The following is a 22273-nucleotide window of genomic DNA, read 5'->3' on the forward strand; positions in this document are numbered from 1 at the left end:
TGTGAGCCACAGGGAACTCAGCAATCTCATTTCCAAAGGTATCCAGACTAGCAAAGCTTAATGGGTGAGGTATGGTTAAGTGGTGAGGTTGCAGCAGCGGCTAAGCATATATGAGGTGGCTAAACTTACGAGTACAAGAAATAAGAGGGGGAAGATCTACGCATAGCGGACGTAACTACTGATGATCAAATGAATGATCCTGAACACCTACCTACGTCAGACATAACCCCACCGTGTCCTCGATCAGAGCAGGGGCTCACGAAAGAGACAGTCACGGTTACGCACACAGTTGGCAAGTTTTAATTAAGTTAACTTCAAGTTATCTAGAACCAGTGTTAAACAAAGTTTCCACGTTGCCACATAACCGCGGGCACGGCTTTCCGAAAGATTTAACCCTGCAGGGGTGCTCCAACTAGTCCATCACAAATTACCACAAGCCGCATAGAAATCCTCAATCACGAAGCTCGCGATCTCGTCGGATTCCCTAGTGGAAAACCTCAACTCTATGATTACCCAAAGCATCACCAGAATCCCGATGCACAAGATATCTCGTCAAAGGTAAAACTAATCCAGCAAGGCCGCCCGGCGTGTCGACGATCCCGATAGGAGCCGCGTATCTCGTTCTCAGGACACAACGGATAAGCGAAGCGTACGAGTGCCAAACCTCGAGTTTCCTCGCGGTGGCCCCGCACGGTGCTCTGTTTTGGACCAGCACCATCAGCACTGGCCCTCCCTGTATTATGTAGAATTACTCCTCGGGTAGCGCTAACTCCCTATGCATTTCAATTTTACCAGAATTATTATGTTGGGCAAATGTAGTACCAATGTTGGGCCTTGCCAGACCAGCTTTAATCTAAAACGAATTATCAAGGGGGTCCCCATAACAACCCCGGTCGTGTTAGGAGCGCTCAATTATGGAACATAACACCGGTAGCCGAAACTAAGGGGGCAAAGGTGGAACAAAAAACCAGGCTAGAAAGGCCGAGCCTTCCACCTTTTACCAAGTATATAGGTGCATTAAATTAGATAGCATTTAATAGGGTGATATAACAAGGAACCCATGTTTTCACATGGAAGCCATGCACCTGCAACTAGCAACGCTATCAACAGCGTTAAGCAAGTAGTAACATAGCCAATCAGTGGTTTGCTAGGTTGAACAGGTTGAAGGTTTTCATGGCATTGTTGAGAGGCTGATATTTAACATGTGGTAGGCAACGAGACATAATCGATAGAAACGGTAATACTAGCATGGCAATGATAGTAATGGTATCTGGGGAAATGGTCATCTTGCCTGAGATCCCGCTTGGAAGAAGAATGACTCCATGAAGCAGACGAACCGACGTAGTCGAACGGGTCCTCACAATCCGGCACGCTGCGGAACTCTATCGAGACGAAGCAAATCGGAAACACAAATCAACACACGAAATTCACCACACGATGCACAACACATATGATGCGTGAGTAGCCGAATACATGCAAGTCACGGCATGACAATTCACACAAACAGACACTACACATTAAGTGAAGTTCAATATGCAACGAGTTGCATATTGATGAAACTCCACGTTAGTTATTTAGTTCTATCCCGATTAGATACACGGCAATATTAAATGTGGTTAAACATGGCAATAGGTGAAGCGTAATTAAACTATTGATCTAGGCATTTTAAATGAGGTCAGAAATGACATATAGCATCTCCGAGACGACCTCATATGTTAATTTACAATTCTGTCCGGATCTGAACTAATGCTTTTAATTAGTTGTTAAACAGCAAAACAAATAAGTTCACGTGATTATACGCATCAAGGCAAGCAATTTACACATAGAGATCATCTCCAACGGAGCTACGGATCAAAAGATACAAGCACCGCAAGATATGATGGCATGAGTGCAATATGTGTGCAACGACGGCTAAACAAGATTCTAAGCAAGTTTCATGTAGGACACGACCAAATCGGAGCTACGGTTCAAAAACTATGAGCTAAACAAGAAATCACCACAATCTGCCAAAATCAGCCACATAGCATTTTCTACGCTCCACAACTACAAGCTACACAACTCTGATATAATCAACCAAGGCATGACACGAAATAGGGCAAGGGGCGCTACAACAAACAACTAACAACAACTAGCATGGCATCATGGATCACTAGGGAAAGAAGACACAAAATGGCATCACACACACTATTTCAGACTTAGTGAAAATTACACCTCATGAAAGTGCAGTTTTCGATCTGAAGCCATATTGACACCAGCAAAACCTATAGCTACAGGACTCTAAATGGCATGAAAATTTACAGCATGCTAGAGAAACACAAGGGCTACAACTAACTCCATTGGACCAACCTCAAAAGAGCTACAGATCACAAGATACAAGCAAGACAAGACAGCAACAAAATATAACAGATTCCATACTTAGAAATATTTCAGCGCCTCCAAATCAGAACTATTTCTAGTAACTTGAGAATCATCAAACCACACCTAAACATGCATTTCTATTGCAACCAAAAATACCAGGGGCTAGTCTAAACACCTAAGAACAACTCCCTAGTTGACAACTCCGTCAAACGAAGCACGGAATAAATCCTACGAATTAAACAAAAGGGCATCACGGCAAAATATCGCGTGAACTAACTTGCTCTAATGCTAAAAGTAATTGCACAGAAAAATCCCCTGGATTTTTCAACCCCGGAAACATATAAAATATGTGGGGTTGCGCAACAAAAATAATGCAACACGTAAATGCGAGAAAATAACCTAGTCACGGAAAATAAACTAGTGCAATCTCTACACGCAAAAATACCAGTAACTGCTCTAAAATACATGGAAAAATGGTTCCTAAATCATGGTCATTTCTAATACGGCATTCGAGCAATTCGAACACGCGCGGAAAATTAAATACGCGACTAAACCTATTGGGACAGCACGCTAAACTAGGCGTTTGGCACGTTAAACTACGTCAAATAAATGTGCAAGTTTTATAAACGGATTCTACGCGCAAAACTACACGAAAAGCATATATTACTCGCTCCGATCCGACACACGGGTAAAAAGTTACGGACGTTTGAATATACGTATATTTTTCTGGAATTAATTATAATTCCAAAAAATCCCTAAAAAGGAAAATAACTATCGGGCCTAAACTATTTACTAATGGGCTACAGAGGCATGGAAGCAGATTAGCTAAAACACGCACGAGCGTCAAATAGAGGGCTCAGGGGGAATCAGCTCACCTTGCTTGGGCCGGCGTGGAGGTGGGCCTGGTGAGGAGGAGGCGAGGCGGACTGGTGCTGGCTGGCTGCAGGGGCGGCGGGCCTTAGGCTGGCGCACTGGGCCTGGGGCAGCTGCCGCCTCGCCTGGAGGAGCTGCCAGCTGTGCCTGGGGGCGCGGCCCAGGTGGGAGGGCGCCGTGCTGGGTCGGAAGCAGAGGGGAGCCTCGTCGTTCTCCTCGCGGGCAGACGCCCAGGCGGCGCATCAACAGGAACCGGCGGCGGGGCAAGGGATGCCAGATCCCGATGGCGGGGGCAAGGGGAGGCCGGATCCCGGCGGCCTAGGGGCGGATCCGGACCTCAGGGATCCGTTCCTAGCGAGTGGGACGGCGAAGCACGGGATCTTGGAGGCCATTGCGCGGAGGTGGCCGGTGCTGCAGTCAGAGGCGGCGCGGCTGCGGTGCAGGTCGGGGCAGGGAGGAGCGAACGGCGCGAGGGGCTGTCGCGGCTCGCCGGCGAGCTGCAGCTGGCGGCTGGTGTTGGGGAACGTCGCATGGGAAACAAATAATTTCCTACGCGCACGAAGACCTATCATGGTGATGTCCATCTACGAGAGGGGATGTTCGATCTACGTACCCTTGTAGACCGCACAGCAGAAGCGTTAGTGAACGCGGTTGATGTAGTGGAACGTCCTCACGTCCCTCGATCCGCCCCGCGAACCGTCCCGCGATCAGTCCCACGATCTAGTGCCGAACGGACGGCACCTCCGCGTTCAGCACACGTGCAGCTCGACGATGATCTCGGCCTTCTTGATCCAGCAAGAGAGACGGAGAGGTAGATGAGTTCTCCGGCAGCGTGACGGCGCTCCGGAGGTTGGTGGTGATCTAATCTCAGCAGGGCTCCGCCCAAGCTTCGCAGAAACGCGATCTAGAGGTAAAACCGTGGAGGTATGTGGTCGGGCTGCCGTGGAAAAGTTGTCTCAAATCAGCCCTAAAACCTCCGTATATATAGGGGGAAGAGGGGGAGGCTTGCCTTGGGGCTCAAGGAGCCCCAAGGGGGTCGGCCGAGCCAAAGGGGGGAAGGTCTCCCCTTCCAAACCGAATCCAACTTGGTTTGGAAGGTGGAGTCCTTCTTCCCTTTCCCACCTCCTCCTTTTTTTTTCTTTTCTCTTTGGTTTTCTTCCTATGGCGCATAGGGCCTTCTTGGGCTGTCCCACCAGCCCACTAAGGGTTGGTGCGCCACCCCCAAAGCCTATGGGCTTCCCCGAGGTGGGTTGCCCCCCCCCCCCCCCCGCGGTGAACACCTGGAACCCATTCGTCATTCCCGGTACATTCCCGGTAACTCCGAAAACCTTCCGGTAATCAAATGAGGTCATCCTATATATCAATCTTCGTTTCCGGACCATTCCGGAAACCCTCATGACGTTCGTGATCTCATCCGTGACTCCGAACAACATTCGATAACCAACCATATAACTCAAATACGCATAAAACAACGTCGAACCTTAAGTGTGCAGACCCTGCGGGTTCGAGAACTATGCAGACATGACCCGAGTGACTCCTCGGTCAATATCCAATAGCGGGACCTGGATGCCCATATTGGATCCTACATATTCTACGAAGATCTTATCGTTTGAACCTCAGTGCCAAGGATTCATATAATCCCGTATGTCATTCCCTTTGTCCTTCGGTATGCTACTTGCCCGAGATTCGATCGTCAGTATCCGCATACCTATTTCAATCTCGTTTACCGGCAAGTCTCTTTACTCGTTCCGTAATACAAGATCGCGCAACTTACACTAAGTCACATTGCTTGCAAGGCTTGTGTGTGATGTTGTATTACCGAGTGGGCCCCGAGATACCTCTCCGTCACACGAAGTGACAAATCCCAGTCTCGATCCATACTAACTCAACTAACACCTTCGGAGATACCTGTAGAGCATCTTTATAGTCCCCCAGTTACGTTGCGACGTTTGATACACACAAAGTATTCCTTCGGTGTCAGTGAGTTATATGATCTCATGGTCATAGGAACAAATACTTGACACGCACAAAACAGTAGCAACAAAATGACACGATCAACATGCTACGTCTATTAGTTTGGGTCTAGTCCATCACATGATTCTCCTAATGATGTGATCCCGTTATCAAGTAACAACACTTGCCTATGGCCAGGAAACCTTGGTCATCTTTGATCAACGAGCTAGTCAACTAGAGGCTTACTAGGGACAGTGTTTTGTCTATGTATCCACACAAGTATTGTGTTTCCGATCAATACAATTATAGCATGGATGATAAACGATTATCATGAACAAAGAAATATAATAATAACTAATTTATTATTGCCTCTAGGGCATATTTCCAACAGCTGGCGCTCGGGAGAGAGGCACAGGACCGCTGCAACGCACGGGAGGTGCTCGCTCGGGCAGGGAGCTGGCTCGCGGCGGTTGCCGATCCGGGCCCGGGAGGGCCGGATCTGGGCCTTGGGCGGGCTGCGACGGCTGAGGGAAGAGAGGGCGCTGGAGTGGCTGCGGGAGAGAGGTGGGAGGCAGCTAGGGTTTGAGGGGTGGCGCGGATGTCGAGGAGGAGAGAGGAGTGGCTGCCTATTTATAGACGTAGGGGCTAGGTTTATCCGAATCCGGCCCCTTTTTCGCCCACGCGATCGTAAACGAACGAACTCGAACGTGGGGTCGGCTAAATAATCGCGTAGAGTAGGCTAGCCGGGGAAGAGAGGGAAACGGTGCGCCGCGACAACGAGTTTTAAAACACCGACAAACATCCGAGGGTAGACCGAATACGGTGCCGCTACGGTCGACCATTCAGGTACCATACGGACTCCGTTCGCGACGAAATTTGACAGGCGGCCTACCTATAGCTAGTCACGACCGCATGCCAAGTTTCACCCCAATCACAGAAAGTTTTACGCACACTTTTAAAACAGGGTTTCGATGGTGTCGCGGGCGCGTGCGAGTGCGGCCGGGCTCAGAATGAACAACGACGAGAACCGGCAACTAACAACGGATGCAAGTTTTGAAAAACTGGCGGCACGGAGATGCCGATGCAATGCAGATGATGCGCATGATGCGATGATGATGCAACAAATAAAAATACCCACATGACGGAAACGGAATAGAAGGGGGAATCTTCTGGGGCGTCGGCATCGGGGTGTCACAACCGACTATCAAAGTGAAAGTGTAAGCAAGAATGTAAAGTCGGCGAGAAACACATAGTCCCCCAAGCTTAGGCTTTTGGCCTAAGTTGGTCTACTCCCAAGGATGGTCCGGGCGATACCTAAAATCATAATGGGGGTTGTACGGGAGCGCGGCAGCCACTGCCTGAATAGCTGCCTCACGGAGGCGAGAAGCCTTTGCCTCCCTCTCATACTCCTGTGCCTCTCCTCTGGTTATGTAATATCTCCGTTTTACCTGAAAGTCAAAGAAGACAGGAGCAGGAAGGGTAATATGGAAAACACGTTGTCGGTTAAATATTAACCGGTATAGGAGGGATTCATTATCCCTCTCAAGGAACTGATAGCGTGTCATAGCGGCGCGATCAAGGAAGGCTGTATGGAGCGGGGGATCTCCTTCGCGGATGGGTACTCCAAGAAAATTTGCTATGCGAGTGGCATAGATCCCAAAAAAGAAATCCCCTTCATTAGCATTATTATTCAGCCTCCTTGCTATTATAGCTCCCATGTTGAAACTTCTATCACCCGTTAATGCGCTCTTATGGATACTAAGGTCGGGTGCACGATGACCCACAAGTATAGGGGATCAATCGTATCCTTTCGATAAGTAAGAGTGTCGAACCCAACGAGGAGCGGAAGGCTCTGATAAGCGGTTTTCAGCAAGGTAATAACTACAAGCACTGAAAGTAGCGGTAACAAGTGATGATGTAGCGAGGTGAAACGTAGCAAGTGAAAAGTAACAAGTAACAAGTAGTAGCAATAGTGTAGAAAGTGGCCCAATCCCTTTTGTAGCAAGGGACAAGCCTGAACAAAGTCTTATAGGAGGGGAAAACGCTCCCGAGGACACACGGGAATTTCTGTCATGCTAGTTTCATCATGTTCATGTGATTCGCGTTCGTTACTTTGATAGTTTGATATGTGGGTGGACCGGCGCTTGGGTACTGCCCTTACTTGGACAAGCATCCCACTTATGATTAACCCCTCTCGCAAGCATCCTCAACTACGAAAGAAGAATTAAGACAACGTCTAACCATAGCATTAAACTAGTGGATCCAAATCAGCCCCTTACGAAGCAACGCATAGACTGGGGTTTAAGCTTCTGTCACTCCAGCAACCCATCATCTACTTACTACTCTTCAATGCCTTCCTCTAGGACCAAGTATGGTGAAGTGTTATGTAGTCGACGTTCACATAACACCACTAGAGGAAAAGACAACATACATCATATCAAAATACCGAACGAATACCAAATTCACATGACTACTATTAGCATGACTTATCCCATATCCTCAGGAACAAAAGTAACTACTCACAAAGCATAATCATAATCATGATCAGAGGTGTAATGAATAGCATCAAGGATCTGAACATAAACTCTTCCACCAAGTAATCCAACTAGCCTCAACTACAAAGAGTAATCAACACTACTAGCAACCTTACAAGTACCAATCGGAGTCGCGAGACGGAGATTGGTTACAAGAGATGAACTAGGGATTGGAGAGGAGATGGTGCTGATGAAGATGTTGATGAAGATGCCTCCCCTCCGACGAGAGGAGTGTTGGTGATGATGATGGTGACGATTTCCCCCTCCGGGAGGGAAGTTTCCCCGGCAGGATCGTCCTGCCGGAGCTCTAGATTGGATCTGCTCAAGTTCCGCCTCGTGGCGGTGGCGAAACCACGAAAAAGCTCCCTCTTGATTTTTTCTGGAACTAAACCCTTCATATAGCAAAAGAGGGGGGCAGTGGGCCGTCAGGGAGCCCACAAGCCATGTAGCCGCCACCAGGGGGTGGCGACTACCAGGCTTGTGGGGCCCTGGTAGCTCCCCTCTGGTACTTCTTTCGCCCAGTATTTTTTATATATTCCCAAAAAATTCCACGTAAATTTTTAGGGCATTTGGAGTTGTGCAGAATAGAGGACTCAAATTTGCTCCTTTTCCAGTCCAGAATTCCAGCTGCCTGAATTCTCCCTCTTCAAATAAACCTTGAAAATAAGAGAGAAAAGACATAAATATGGTACCACAAAGTAATATAACAGCCCATAAAGCGATAAATATCAACATGAAAGCATGATGCAAAATGGACGTATCAGTGCGCAGAGGTGACAATGCTCGATCTTGCCCTTAATGCATCTACCTATTAAGAGGGAAAAGTAATGCAAGGCAGGAAAATGAATGCTCCCCATGGTAGCCTGCGTAATATCTCTAGTTTCTCTGACAGTTATACCAAAGAAAAAATATCTAACCGAAGATTTAGGAGGATCATTGAGACTACCCCAACCAGGTATCTTGCAAATTCTATTGAAATCCTCTAAATCCATGGTATACGATTTGTCATAGAGATCAAACAGTACAAATGTATCACGGCCAGTTGAAAATTTGAATCTACAAACAAAAGAGGCAGTGAGAGTAACATACTGTTCACATTTATCGGAGATGAATCCTTCGAGTCCGACGTTGTGAACAAGTGTATCAAACTCGTCTTTGAAACCTGCCTCAATCATGAATTCATCAGAAGGCCATTCACATGGTTGTACCTGTGAGTTCCTCGGTTGATAAGGATCGGGTTCCCGAATCGCGAGACGGGGACCCCTCTTGCTTGAGGAACCACCATGATAGTTTCTCCTGAACATCTTCCTTTTCTAAAATTTGCAGTGACTCAAAGGAAAAGTGAACAAGGCTCAATGAAACTCATAGCAGCTACTCCGACAAGTGCCTAGAGGCCATATCACGCATCAAAACTACTTGGGACCAGCTAAAATTAGCATGCAAAGCTCAAGAACAGGGTCACCAAGGCAGCAAAAATACGCGACGAATAAGGCACTAGAGCAAAAACTAATTGGACCAATGGAGGAGTCACTTACCAAGGAGCAATTTCCCCAAAACAGTTTGGTGAATGGGGCTTTGCACAAGGAGATCGGAAATCGCAGCAAGAAGAGCAAGAACACGGGTTTGAGCTGCGAAACGATTTTTTCTGGAGGTAGGAGAAGCTAATGGGAGCTAGAATAAGTGGAGGGGGTACATGTGGTCCCCACAATCCTGGTAGGCGCGTCCACGGGGGTGCCCACGCCTCCAGGGCTTGTGGCCCACTTGTGCAGCCCCCTGACTAGCTCTCCGTCTCAGAATTTTTCAAAAATTCCAGAAAAAATCATACTTGATTTTAAGGACATTCGGAGAACTTTTATTTTCGAGGTACTTTTTTACGAGACGCAAAAAGCACAAAACAGGAAAAACTAAAGCTAAATCTATCATTTTTCTTCTAAGCAACCGAAGGTGAAAGCTTGGAACAGAGGTTTGTCACTCCTCGGTTCATCCATCTCATGGTCATCGAAAGAAATCCGTCAATGAGGTTGATCAAGTCTCCATGACAAACTTTTTCGAATCGCAAAAGAGAACGGAGAATTTTCGAATAGTCACTAGGTTACCTCAAAGGGGATGTGCATATCACCAACAAGCAAATCATACTTCATCTTGACAGTAGGTATAGGGCATTCAAAGCTCCCAATAAGAATCGATGAAGTTTTTTCGATAGATTTGATGCAATGTACTCGATATTGTTTCTTCGGAAAGTGCACCGTATGCTCATTACCGTTGACATGGAAAGTGACATTGCCTTTGTTGCAATCAATAACAGCCCCTACAGTGTTTAAAAAGGGTCTTCCAAGGATGACCGCCATGGCATCATCCTCGGGAATATCCAGGATAACAAAGTTTGTTAAGATAGTAATGTTAGCAACCACAACAGGCACATCCTCGCAAATGCCGATAGGAAAAGCAGTTGATTTGTCGGCCATTTGCAGAGAGATTTCAGTAGGTGTCAACTTATCATGTTCAAGCCTACGATAAAGAGAGAGAGGCATAACACTAACACCGGCTCCAAGGTCGCATAAAGCAGTTCTAACGTGATTTCCTTTAATGTAGCAAGGTATAGTGGGCACTCCGGGATCACCTAGTTTCTTAGGAGTTCCACCCTTGAAGTTATAATTAGCGAGCATGGTGGAAATCTCAACCTCGGGTATCCTCCTCTTATTAGTCACAATATCTTTCATGTACTTAGCATACGGATACATTTTGAGCATATCTGTCAAATGCATTTGCAGAAAGACAGGTTTAATCATTTCAACAAATCGCTCAAAATCCTCATCATCTTTTTTCTTGGATGGTTTGGGAGGAAAGGGCATGGGTTTCTGAACCCATGGTTCCCTTTATTTACCATGCTTCCTAGCAGCGAAGTCGTTCTTATCATATCTCTTATTCTTAGGTTGTGGGTTATCAAGATCAACAGGTTCAATCTCCACATCCTTATTGTTGCTAGGTTGAGCATCAACATGAACATCACTATCAATATTATCATTAGGCTCATGTTCATCACCAGATTGTGTTTCGGCATCAGAGACAGAGACATCGTTTGGACTCTGAGGTGTAACAGCAACAGGGTTGCTAGCGCGCAAGTTCTTATCATCTTTCTTCTTCTTTCTAGGATGACTAGGTGCATCAGTGCTAACTCCTTGAGAATCTTGTTCAATTCTCTTAGGATGACCCTCAGGATACAAAGGTTCCTGGGTCATTCTACCGCCTCTAGTGACGACTCTGACAGAATTGTCATTCAACTCATTGAGCAAGTCATTCTGAGCCTTAAGTACTTGTTCTACCTGAGTAGTAACCATAGAAGCATGTTTACTCAGGAGCTTAAGATCATTGACATTTCTGTGCACACAAGCACTTAAATGACTAAGCATACGAGCATTCTGTTCCAATTGTCTGCTAACATAATCATTGAAACTTTGTTGTTTGGCAACAAAGTTATCAAATTCATCGAGGCATAAGCTAGCAGGTTTATCAAAAGGAATATCACTCTCATTGAATCTACGAAGAGAATTTACCTCTACTACCTGTGTTGGGTTATCGAGACCATGGATCTCTTTGATAGGTGGTAGATTTTTGACATCTTCAGATTTAATGCCTTTCTCTTTCATAGATTTCTTAGCTTCTTGCATATCTCGAGGACTGAGGAATAGAATGCCTCTTTTCTTCGGAGTTGGCTTCGGAGGTGGTTCGGGAATAGTCCAAGCATTCTCAGTGCACAAGATATTATTCAATAGGATCTCAGCTTGTTCTACGGTTCGTTCCCTAAAAACATAACCAGCACAACTATCTAGGTGGTCTCTAGAAGCATCGGTTAGTCCATTATAGAAGGTATCAAGTATTTCATTCTTCTCAAGAGGGTGATCAGGCAAAGCATTCAGTAGCTGGACGAGCCTCCCCCAAGCTTGTGGGAGACTCTCTTCTTCAACTTGCGCAAAGTTATATATTTCCTGCAAGGCAGCTTGCTTCTTATGGGTAGGGAAATAATTCTCAGAGAAGTAGTAGATCATATCCTGGGGGCTACACACACATCCAGGAGCAAGAGAAGTGAACCAAGTTTTAGCATCATCCTTTAGCGAGAAAGGAAACAGCTTAAGGATATAGTAGTGGTGAATCTTTTCCTCACTCGTGAATAGGGTGGCTATATCGTGCATTTTGGTAAGATGGGCTACAACCGTTTCAGACTCATAACCGTGAAAAGGATCAGATTCGACCAGAGTAATTAACTCAGGGTCGACAGAGAATTCATAATCCTTATCGGTCATAAAGATAGGCGAAGTAGCAAACTTTGGGTCGTATTTCATCTTAGCGTTCAAAGATTTTTCTTTCCACTTGCGTAGTAATTTCTCAACATCATAGCTATCCTTACAAGTAAGAAAGTCCTCAGCTATCTCTCCCTCCATAACATAACCCCCAGGCATATCAGGCAATTCATATCTAGGAGAGCTAGTTCTAACAGGCAAAATAGCAGGTTCTACTTCAATAATCTCAGCAGTTTCAGAAGTATCATCACATCTAGCAGCAACTCTAGCAATTTGTGCATCAAGGAATGCACCTAGTAGCAAAGCAGTATCAAGCATAGCATCATCACAAGCATCATGAACAGCAGAAGTAGCATCATCAAGCAGAGGCGACACATCAAAATTTCTAGCAGGAGGTGGTGTCGCAAACTTACTCATAACTGAAGGTGAATCAAGTGCAGAGCTAGATGGCAGTTCCTTACCTGTCTTCGTAGTTGAGGGCAAGACTTTAGTTTTTGGATCTCTCGGATTCCTCATAGTGATCAGCAGATGTAAATCCCAAGTGACTCAGAGAATATAGCTATGCCTCCCTGGCAACGGCGCCAAAAAAAGGCACGTTGACGGGAGACTATTCTTGACTTTGGCTTCCCCGGCAACGGCGCCAGAAAAAAGGTCTTGATAACTCACAAGTATAGGGGATCGCAAAAGTTTTCGAGGGTAGAGTATTCAACCCAAATTTGTTGATTCGACACAAGGGGGAAGCCAACGAATATTCTCAAGTATTATCAGTTGAGTTGTCAATTCAACCACACGTGAAAGACTTAGTATCTGCAGAAAAGTATCAGTAGCAGAGTAGTGTGATAGCAACAGTAGCAACAGTAACCAGTAGCAATAGTGACAGCAGTAGCGGCAAAGTAACGTAGCAAGGACCAGTAGGAAAAATTCGTAGGCATTGGATCGGTGATGGATGATTATGCCGGATGTTATTCATCATGCCATAGTTATAACATGGAGAGATATGTAACTAGCTCCATTTCGTCAATGTAATGTAGGCATGTATTCCGTATGTAGTCATACGTGCTTAGGGAAAAGAACTTGCATGACATCTATTGTCCATCCCTCCTGTGGCAGCGGGGTCCTAATGGAAACTACGGGATGTTAAGGTTCTCCTTTTAATAAAGAACCGGACCAACGCATTAACACTTAGTGAATACATGAACTCCTCATACTATGATCATCTCCGGGAGTGGTTCCGACTATTGTCACTCCGGGGTTGCAGGGTCATAACACATAGTAGGTGACTACAACTTGCAAGATAGGATCAAGAACACACATATATTGACGACAACATAATAGGTTCAGATCTGAAATCATGGCACTCAGGCCCTAGTGACAAGCATTAAGGCAAAGTAGTAGCAACATCAATATCAGAACATAGTGGATACTAGGGATCAATCCCCGTCAAAACTAACTCGATTACATGATAGATCTCATCCAACCCATCATCGTCCAGCAAGCCTACGATGAGATTACTCACGAACGGTGAAGAGCATCATGGAATTGGCGATGAAGGAAGGTTGGTGATGACGATGGCGACGATCTCCCCTCTTCGGAGCCCAGAACGGACTCGAGATCTACCCTCCAGAGGAAGAACAAGAGGTGGTGGCGCCTCCATATCGTAAAATGTGATGAACTCTTCTCCTTGTTTTTTCCGAACGAAAGGGACTAAATAGAGCTGGATTTGGAAGCGGTGGAGCAACGTGGGCCCCACAAGCCTGCCAGGCGCGACCAGGGGGCGCGCCTGGTGGGCTTGTGGGCTCCACGCTCCACCCCTCCGGTTGATTCTTGCGCCAGTATTTTTTATATATTCCACAAAAAATCCCCGTAAATTTCCAGGTCATTCCGAGAACTTCTATTTCTGCGCAAAAAACAACACCATGGCAAATCTGCTGAAAACAGCGTTAGTCCGGGTTAGTTCCATTCAAATCATGCAAATTAGAGTCCAAAACAAGGGCAAAAGAGTTTGGAAAAGTAGATACGATGGAGACGTATCACAAGGCAGCGTGGTGACGGTGGTGGTGAAACTATTTCCGTAGTGCTTCGCCAAGCACAACGGAAACTATGACGGAGGATGGACTAGAGGGGCGGTGTTGCCGGCACACGGCTTGGGGCAATATTGATGTGTTCCGGGTGCTAGCACAGCCCCTCTATTTATATGTTGAGCCCTGGGGTCATTTCTTGGAGAAAGAGCCTCCTCAAAGTTGGTTTGGCACGAAGGGCAAGAGTCCTTCTCGGTCTCGAGGACCAGACGCCAGGGTCCTTGGCGTCTGGCCCCAGAGGTGAGGCTGGCCCCCTAGCCCTTGCAAAAATCCTTTTGCACCTTCCTAAAGCCTCGTGGGCTTTACCCCTTGGCCCAAATAAAGTGTTCTCGTACCCGAACATTTCGAGAAACATCTGAAACCCCTTATGGTGAATTCTGAAACCCTTTCGAACACCAAACACTATTATCCCATATATCAATCTTTACCTTCAGACTATTCCGGAGCTCGTCGTCATGTCTGTGATCTCATCTGAAACTCCGAACAACCTTTGGTGACCAACATAACAACTCAACTATACTTATATCGTCACTGAACCTTAAGTGTGCAGACCCTACGGGTTCGAGAACTATGCAGACATGACCCAGACAATCTCCGGTCAATAACCAATAGCAGAACCTGGATGCCCATATTGGCTCCTACATATTATACGAAGATCTTTATCAGTCGAACGACGATGTCAAGGATTCAATCAATCCCGTATGATGTTCCCTCTGTCCATCGATATGTTACTTGCCCGAGATTCGGTCGTCGGTATCTCTATACCTAGTTCAATATCGTTACCGGCAAGTCTCTTTACTCGTTCCGTAATACAAGATCCTGTAACTAACTACTTAGTCACATTGCTTGCAAGCTTCTTGTGATGTTGTATTACCGAGTGGGCCCAGATATACCTTTTCGTCATACGGAGTGACAAATCCCAGTATCGATACATGCCAACCCAACAGACACCTTTGGAGATACTTGTAGAGCACCTTTATAGTCACCGAGTTATGTTGTGACGTTTGATACACACAATGCATTCCTCCGGTGCCCGGGAGTTGTATGATCTCATGGTCATAGAAACAAATACTTGACATACAGAAAACAGTAGCAATAAACTAACACGATCACATGCTACGTTCATAGTGTGGGTCTTGTCCATTACATCATTCTCCTAATATTGTGGTCCCATTATCAAATGACAACTCATGTCTATGGTCAGGAAACCTTGACCATCTTTAATCAACGAGCTAGTCCTCTAGAGTCTCACTAGGGACAATGTGTTGTCTATGTATCCACACATGTATTTGAGTTCCCAACCAATACAACTCTAGCATGGATAATAAAAGATTATCATGAATAAGGAAATATAATAATAACTAATTTATTATTGCCGCTAGGACATATTTCCAACATAATTCATGATGCAAAATGAGTGTATCACACACCTGCGGGGATAATTAAACTATTCGAATAGTCGTGTCCACGGTAACATGACGGCTTGGAGTTGTATCCCGGTCTAATACAACAAGAATTGTGACTTAAATTAAAATGTTGGCTCCGAGATTGCTTTCTCGTAGGGAGCCGAGGAAGGATCTCTAGGTGTTTTTAAATAAACTTGTTGCAACATGATTATTACATATGTGTTACTCGTCTAGTGCTGCAAGACCCTGAAGATGCTAGTTTTTAATAGGACTAGGTCTTCCTTCTCTATTCTGGCATTTCTGCAGTTCAATCTGAAGATATAGCCCCATTCCTTTGATACTGATGCATACCTTAGCATAGTTCTCATGTCAGTCTTGCGAGTACTTTGAATGAGTACTCACCGTTACTTTGCTCTCCTTTTTTCCCTTGATACGATTGCCGCGACCAGATGACGGAGCCCGGGAGATGGATGATCCCGCCGATGACTACTACCCCGACGTACCCTACTACTAGGTGGAGGCCGCTGACGACCAGGAGTAGTTAGGAGGCTTCCAGGTAGGAGAACTTGCCTTTTTAATCCATGTTATGTTTGTGCTAGCCTTCTTAAGACAAAACTTTTTTACCTATGTCTGTATTCAGATATTGTTTGCTTCCGCCGACTCATGTTTTTGAGCTTATGCATTCGAGCCCTCGCGGTCCATGGCTTGTAATATGAAGCTTGTATGATTTAAATACATATATATCAAGGCTGTTGCCAATGTCATTCCTTAGCCAGCGCGGGCGACGCATCAATTGGTGTGTGACATGTGTTATGTGTTAAGCCCTGATCTGCTTCTGAAGTGTGTTGGATAGTGGTGGGAAGTGTACGAGATTTAAAAGTATTGAACAGAAAATCAATTATAGCAACGTAACAGCTATGATTTACATTGGCTCACCTTTAAACCACACATGAAAATATCCAAACAATAGGTAGAAACTTGTCCGACAATACAATGTAGGCGATAAAACGAGGTGTTGAACATAGGCGAGAGGTTGTTTCTACTTAGTCACGATAAATCGGGTCATAGATGCAAATGATCCAAATTTCATGCAGCTAACCAAACATGGCCTAATGAAAATCGGCAAACCGCTCCTGAGTATTGCCGGCCCATTATGCTTCTCATTGTACACATAGGCTAGTATTGTTCCGCCGGGGTTATCTCTCGCTTATACAGATTCCTACTAGAAACCGCCTACAGGCGCGAGAGAATTGGGCTGGCCCATTTCTACAGTGTCGCTCGCGTGTCATTGTAGTTCGCACGTTTTGCTCTGGCTTTTAGTCATTTTTTTGTTTCCTTGTATTTTATCTTCTTTGTTTTTTCACGTTTTCTTCTGTTTTCTTTTCTCCCTTGTTTTTACAGTGATTTTCTACATCTTTTTGTTTGTTATATAGTTTCTTTATATTCTCTAGTTTTCCTTGATTTTCCTTTTGTTTCTTTGTTGGTTTTAATCGGCTTTCCTTTTTTTTAATATCTACTTTTCCTCACACAATGTATATTTTTAGCGCAAATGTGAAATACTTATTTGATACACTTCAGACATTTTCCAAGTACGTGGTGTACATTTGAGCACTTCTTTAAATACATTTTTGAAACAAATTAATGTATTCTAAAACCACACAAATATTTTTCCTACATTGCATATTTTTAATTCGCACGGACATTTTTCTTACATGCTTGCATGTATCCTTAAAAAGTTACGCACACTTTGTGATGGAAATGAACACTTTTTAACCAATGGGGACATTATTTTACATTGTATAATCATTTGTTTAAATTTCATGAACGTTACTTTGAATCACTGGATATTTTTAAATGGGACATACACATTTTCAGGGTACAAAACATTTTTCGAATTATACAAACAAATCTATAAATTACACTAACTTTTTCGAAATGTAAAAAAGCAATTTTTCTAAATACGTGAACATTTTTCTAAGTGTAATGTAAGTGTTTTTTGAAAGTACAAACAATTGTATTTAAATATGAATATATCACTTTTACATTGTACAAACATGTTTTCACTGTCACATACATTTGTTTTAAACAGGTGAACTTTTTAAAATTTCACAAACATTTTTCGTCCACACGATTAGTATTTTTTATACGCGTTTCATTTTTTTCAGATGCATGAGTAACATGTACAAAAATCGAAGTAAAGTATTTTAAGTCGAATATATATGTTCAAAGTTTTTGTAAGCAGAAATAATAGTATAAATAAAGCAAAAAAACCAAAACCAAAACCAAAACGTGAAGAGAACACGAAATGGCGTGGGTGACGTCAGCCTGACTCGCGGCGACTTTCTTACAGGGCCGGCGAGCCTGCGCTAGGAGTCGCTGTGGACGGCAAAATAGCCGCGCCCGTTGAATCGCTGGTCGGCCGATCAAGACACGGCTTGGGACGGCAAGATCCGGACAACGGCGTGGCGTCGCTTTACGTGCGTCCCATCTCGAAAAAGTGGAGAGGCAGGAAAAGAAGGATCCACAAACAAATCATGCATCGCATCCGATCTCGAAAATCGACCGAATAACCTAAAGCTGCCGCCAAGGTCGTCGAATTTGTATGTATTCGATCGTGCCGTTCCCTCGTTTCGTCAACTCTCCCCCTTGCGGGCTGCGGTGCAGGCTTTCATTATTCGGGTCGACATTCTGTGGGGCGACGATTCGGCACGCCTTGCGGAATGCTGGTCGTATAAAATGGAGCGCCCATCATCCATATGGGTGGCACGCCGGTCTCCGGCCAGTAGCGCCCGTGCGCGACGGCCGCGTCCGATGGGTGGCACGCCGGGCTCCGGCCAGTAGCGCCCGTGCGCGACGGCCGCGTCCGATGGGTGGCACGCCGGGCTCCGGCCAGTAGCGCCCGTGCGCGACGGCCGCGTCCGATGGGTGGCACGCCGGGCTCCGGCCAGTAGCGCCCGCCGCGCACAGCGTGCCGGCCGCGTGCCAAATCGTCCCAGACGCCGGCCGTGCCCGTGCGCGACGGCGTACGGCCACTGCATGACCGCGCGCTCTGCCCTCCCTATGTATGCTCGGAGCTCACCCTCAGGTAACGTGCGCGTGCGCGACCTTTCTAGTTATCCCTCATGATGATGCTCCTGCCTGCCTGCATATATGCGCTGCGTCCGCACGTGCATGGATGATACTACTCCCTTAAATATAAGTCTTTTAAGCGATTTTACTAGGGGTCTACATACGGAACAGAATGATTGAATGTATGCTTTAAAGTGTGTCTATATACTGTATGTAGTCTAATAGTAAAACCTCTAAAAAGACTTATATTTAGGAATGGAGGGAGTAGTATATATCTCTATCTTTGTAAGAGCATCTCAAGCGCATCCGTAAAATTCAACCCTTAAAAACGCCCGTATAAGGATACTGTAAATCATTTTTACCGTACAAAATCCATAAATGAAACTGTATTACATTATAGCTCTTTTTCTTTTTTTCCTTTTTCTTTTGGGCACGACATGCCTCACCCCGGCTCGCCCCGGCGCCGCCCGTCTCGCCCCCGTCTTGTCCTGGCACCGTCCGTTTCGGGCCACGCATGCAGTGAAGGAACCCTGCCCCGCCTGCCACGACCACGCGCTCCCTGGCCCGCCCGCCCATCCCCGATTTGAGCCCCGCATCGCCTGTCATCTCGCGGGCATTCCTGACGTGGCCGCGTGAGCTCCCCACCCCGCCTCGCTCTACTCCAGTGCCACCCCGCCCTGATTCGGGCCGTCGGTGGCCTCCTCCGCCCTGCCCATGGATGGCCTCGCCTCGGCAGTGAAGGTCGAACCGGCCGTAATTCGGACCGGCAACGGCAATTTCTGGCATGCAGCGGCTTCTTCCGACGTGCGGCGACAGATTTCGATGAGTTTCAGGTACATTCCGACCAGTTTCACGGCGACGCGTTTGCTCCAACGAGGTTTGACCTATTTACGGGTTGAACTGTATATTGCCTTCGAAATTGTACATATAAGGATTTCGCGGATGGATTTACCATGCCCCTTAAAAACTTTAAGGGTCGAACAAGTTTTACGGGTTCTGTGCTACGTCGTTTTTCTGATCAAAACTGTAAACACCTTATTTTTATAGGTTTGACCAGTTACAGGGTCAGCTAGAGATGCTATAATGTTCGATGCAACGCTACACTCCCTAAAAACAAAATGGATAACGAAGTGACAAACACAGACGAATAAGATCCACCGAAGCCCAATACAAGCCCATGTTAATTACTCTTAACTTGAACAGTTCTTTTGAAAAAAAAAAACTTAAACCGTATAATACTTCCTTCATCCTAGAGTCATTTTTGAGTCACTTATTTTAAAATAAAGGAAATACGACATTGACATTATTGTACAATGAACAACCGTAAGACACTAATAAGCCTTAGAGGGTATTTACGCTAGTAATGTCCATTTTTATCGTGGAAATGTACTTACCATTGTAGGTACTCCTTAAGGCTTTAAATGTGCTTGGTTGTCGTGCCTACTTGTAGCATGTATAACCCTCATCGGCCTATGCATCAATTACCAGGGTAGCTATGTCCATTCTTTTTTCCGATATATTTTCTCCGTTTCATAATATAAAACTGTTTTCAACATTACATTAGTGTGAAAAACTGTTTTTATATCACTGGACAGAGGGAGTATTTGTTACTTTTTTTCTCATAGAGCTAATAAATGTCAAGATCATTTTGAATAGTCGACGTGGAAAAAATTGACATGTGACAAAGTTCACATTTCTGGCAAACGACAAAGTGATACCTGGCAAGTGGATGGACGGCTTAAACAACGTATCATGGTCTTTTGTATATCAACCATACATAATTTTTTTTAAAGATAGTCCCTCCATTCTTAATCATAAGATGTTCTATATATTTTGATGTCCACTAAATATGGACCAAAATAGATGAACATATACACTAAAACACATCTACATACATGTGAACCGGACTAAGCTAGAACATCTTATGTTTAGGAACAGAGGGAGTATTTATTAATTTGTTCTTTAAAAAAATGTATGACAACTCTTGAGCACATGTATCATAATAGTATCATGCATATTCCTAATACTACATTCTTCAGACCCTGCAAATTTCCAAATATATTTGGAATGCATATTCATAGATTCAATCTTTTGGGAATTTAACCAACATGATCATCTTATATTATGCCAGCAATGTCCATTTGGATTTTTTATTAAAATAGATTACATTTCTTATCCTAGAATGCATTTCACATGATTTAAAACAAAAATAAATCATTCCCAGAAGAGGGAAATGCATCCATTCTATGTATTTTTTTGTGAAGGGGGGATGCATTTCTAAACCTCGCCATGAGTGCTTCCATTTTGTGTTAACATAAGTACATGTGGAAAATCTCCTAAAAGTTCCCAGATGGAGTGGCATGGCGTATAATATATTATCATTGATAGATTTTGCCAAATAATATGTCATGTATTTCAATTATTATTCTGCATAAGTATAATAAGAAAAGTGTTTGTGTGTTTTGAGAGAATGTGGTCATGTATTTTTAAAATAGAAGTTTATGACTTCAAAATAAAATGTTGAGGTACTTCAATGTATATTGAGGTATTTCCAAAATAAATGAGAAATTTACAAATACATGTCCAAAACCTTTTAAAACATTTACTTACTTGATATAATTATCTATGTGTTAAAAAATAGAAACGAAAAGTTCTGAATGAAAACAAAAAAGAGATAAATAAAATCCCAGAAGTTAAAAAATACTCCCTCCGTTCCTAAATATAAGTCTTTCTAGAGATTTTACTAGGAGACTACATACGCATGTATATAGACATTATTTAGAGTATGGATTCACTCATTTTGCTCCGTATGTAGTCTTCTAATGAAATCTCTTAAAAGACTTATATTAAGGAACGGAGGGAGTAAAAAACGAAACCAAAATTATGGGCCAGCCGGAGGTTGGTCCTTGTACTGGCCCTTAAAGGTTATCACACAGGGTGAGGAGATAAGAATCCCTATTTGGCGCTTATATGCCCGCCTGCAACCGGGTGCCTGCAGGACGCGGCTACTAAGACTCGGCCCATTTTGCTTTTCTTCTTTTAAATTAAAACCAAAAAAAAGCACATGGGTGTAGGATTCGAACCTGCGACCTCAGAGAGTAACTTCGGGAGACTCCCAATGATAATTCTCTGGTGTTGTCACTTGACGCGTTCTCAGCCGTCCTCACGTGTAACGCCTGATCTTTTTCTCTGGCCTTTTTTTGCACGCGTTTTCAGCTTCTTAGGTGTTTTTTGTCCCTTTTTTTTATGTCCCAGTCTTTTCTAGCTTTTGGACGAAATAAATTAAACAAATGCATGAAAAAAAGTGTTTGTTATTTAGCGACAGGTACGGCTGTGCCTCCTGTAAACGAAAAAACGTGTTTTCTAATTTTTTTTCATGCGAGGCATGGTTTTGCTTCCGCGAAATGCATAGATTTGTTTTTCGTGCCTCTCAGAAACGGGAAAAAGAATAAAAAGAAAATCTTTTTTCTCTTGTGAGAGGCACGTTTTTTTTTGCGAGAGGCACGACCGTGTTTTCTTGGGTTTTTCGCAAGAGATATGGTTTTGCTTCCATGAGAAGCACGGATTTTCTTTCGCGAGAGGCACGGTTGCGCCTCTCGAAAACGGAAAAAAATGTGTTTCTATTTTGTTTCGCAAGGGGCGCGATTTTGCCTCCAGGAGAGGCACTGGTTTGCTTTCGCGAAAGGCACGGTCATGTCTCTTTA

This window comes from Hordeum vulgare, chromosome 7H, assembly GCF_904849725.1.
Source record: "Hordeum vulgare subsp. vulgare chromosome 7H, MorexV3_pseudomolecules_assembly, whole genome shotgun sequence".
Classification (NCBI taxonomy): Eukaryota; Viridiplantae; Streptophyta; class Magnoliopsida; order Poales; family Poaceae; genus Hordeum; species Hordeum vulgare.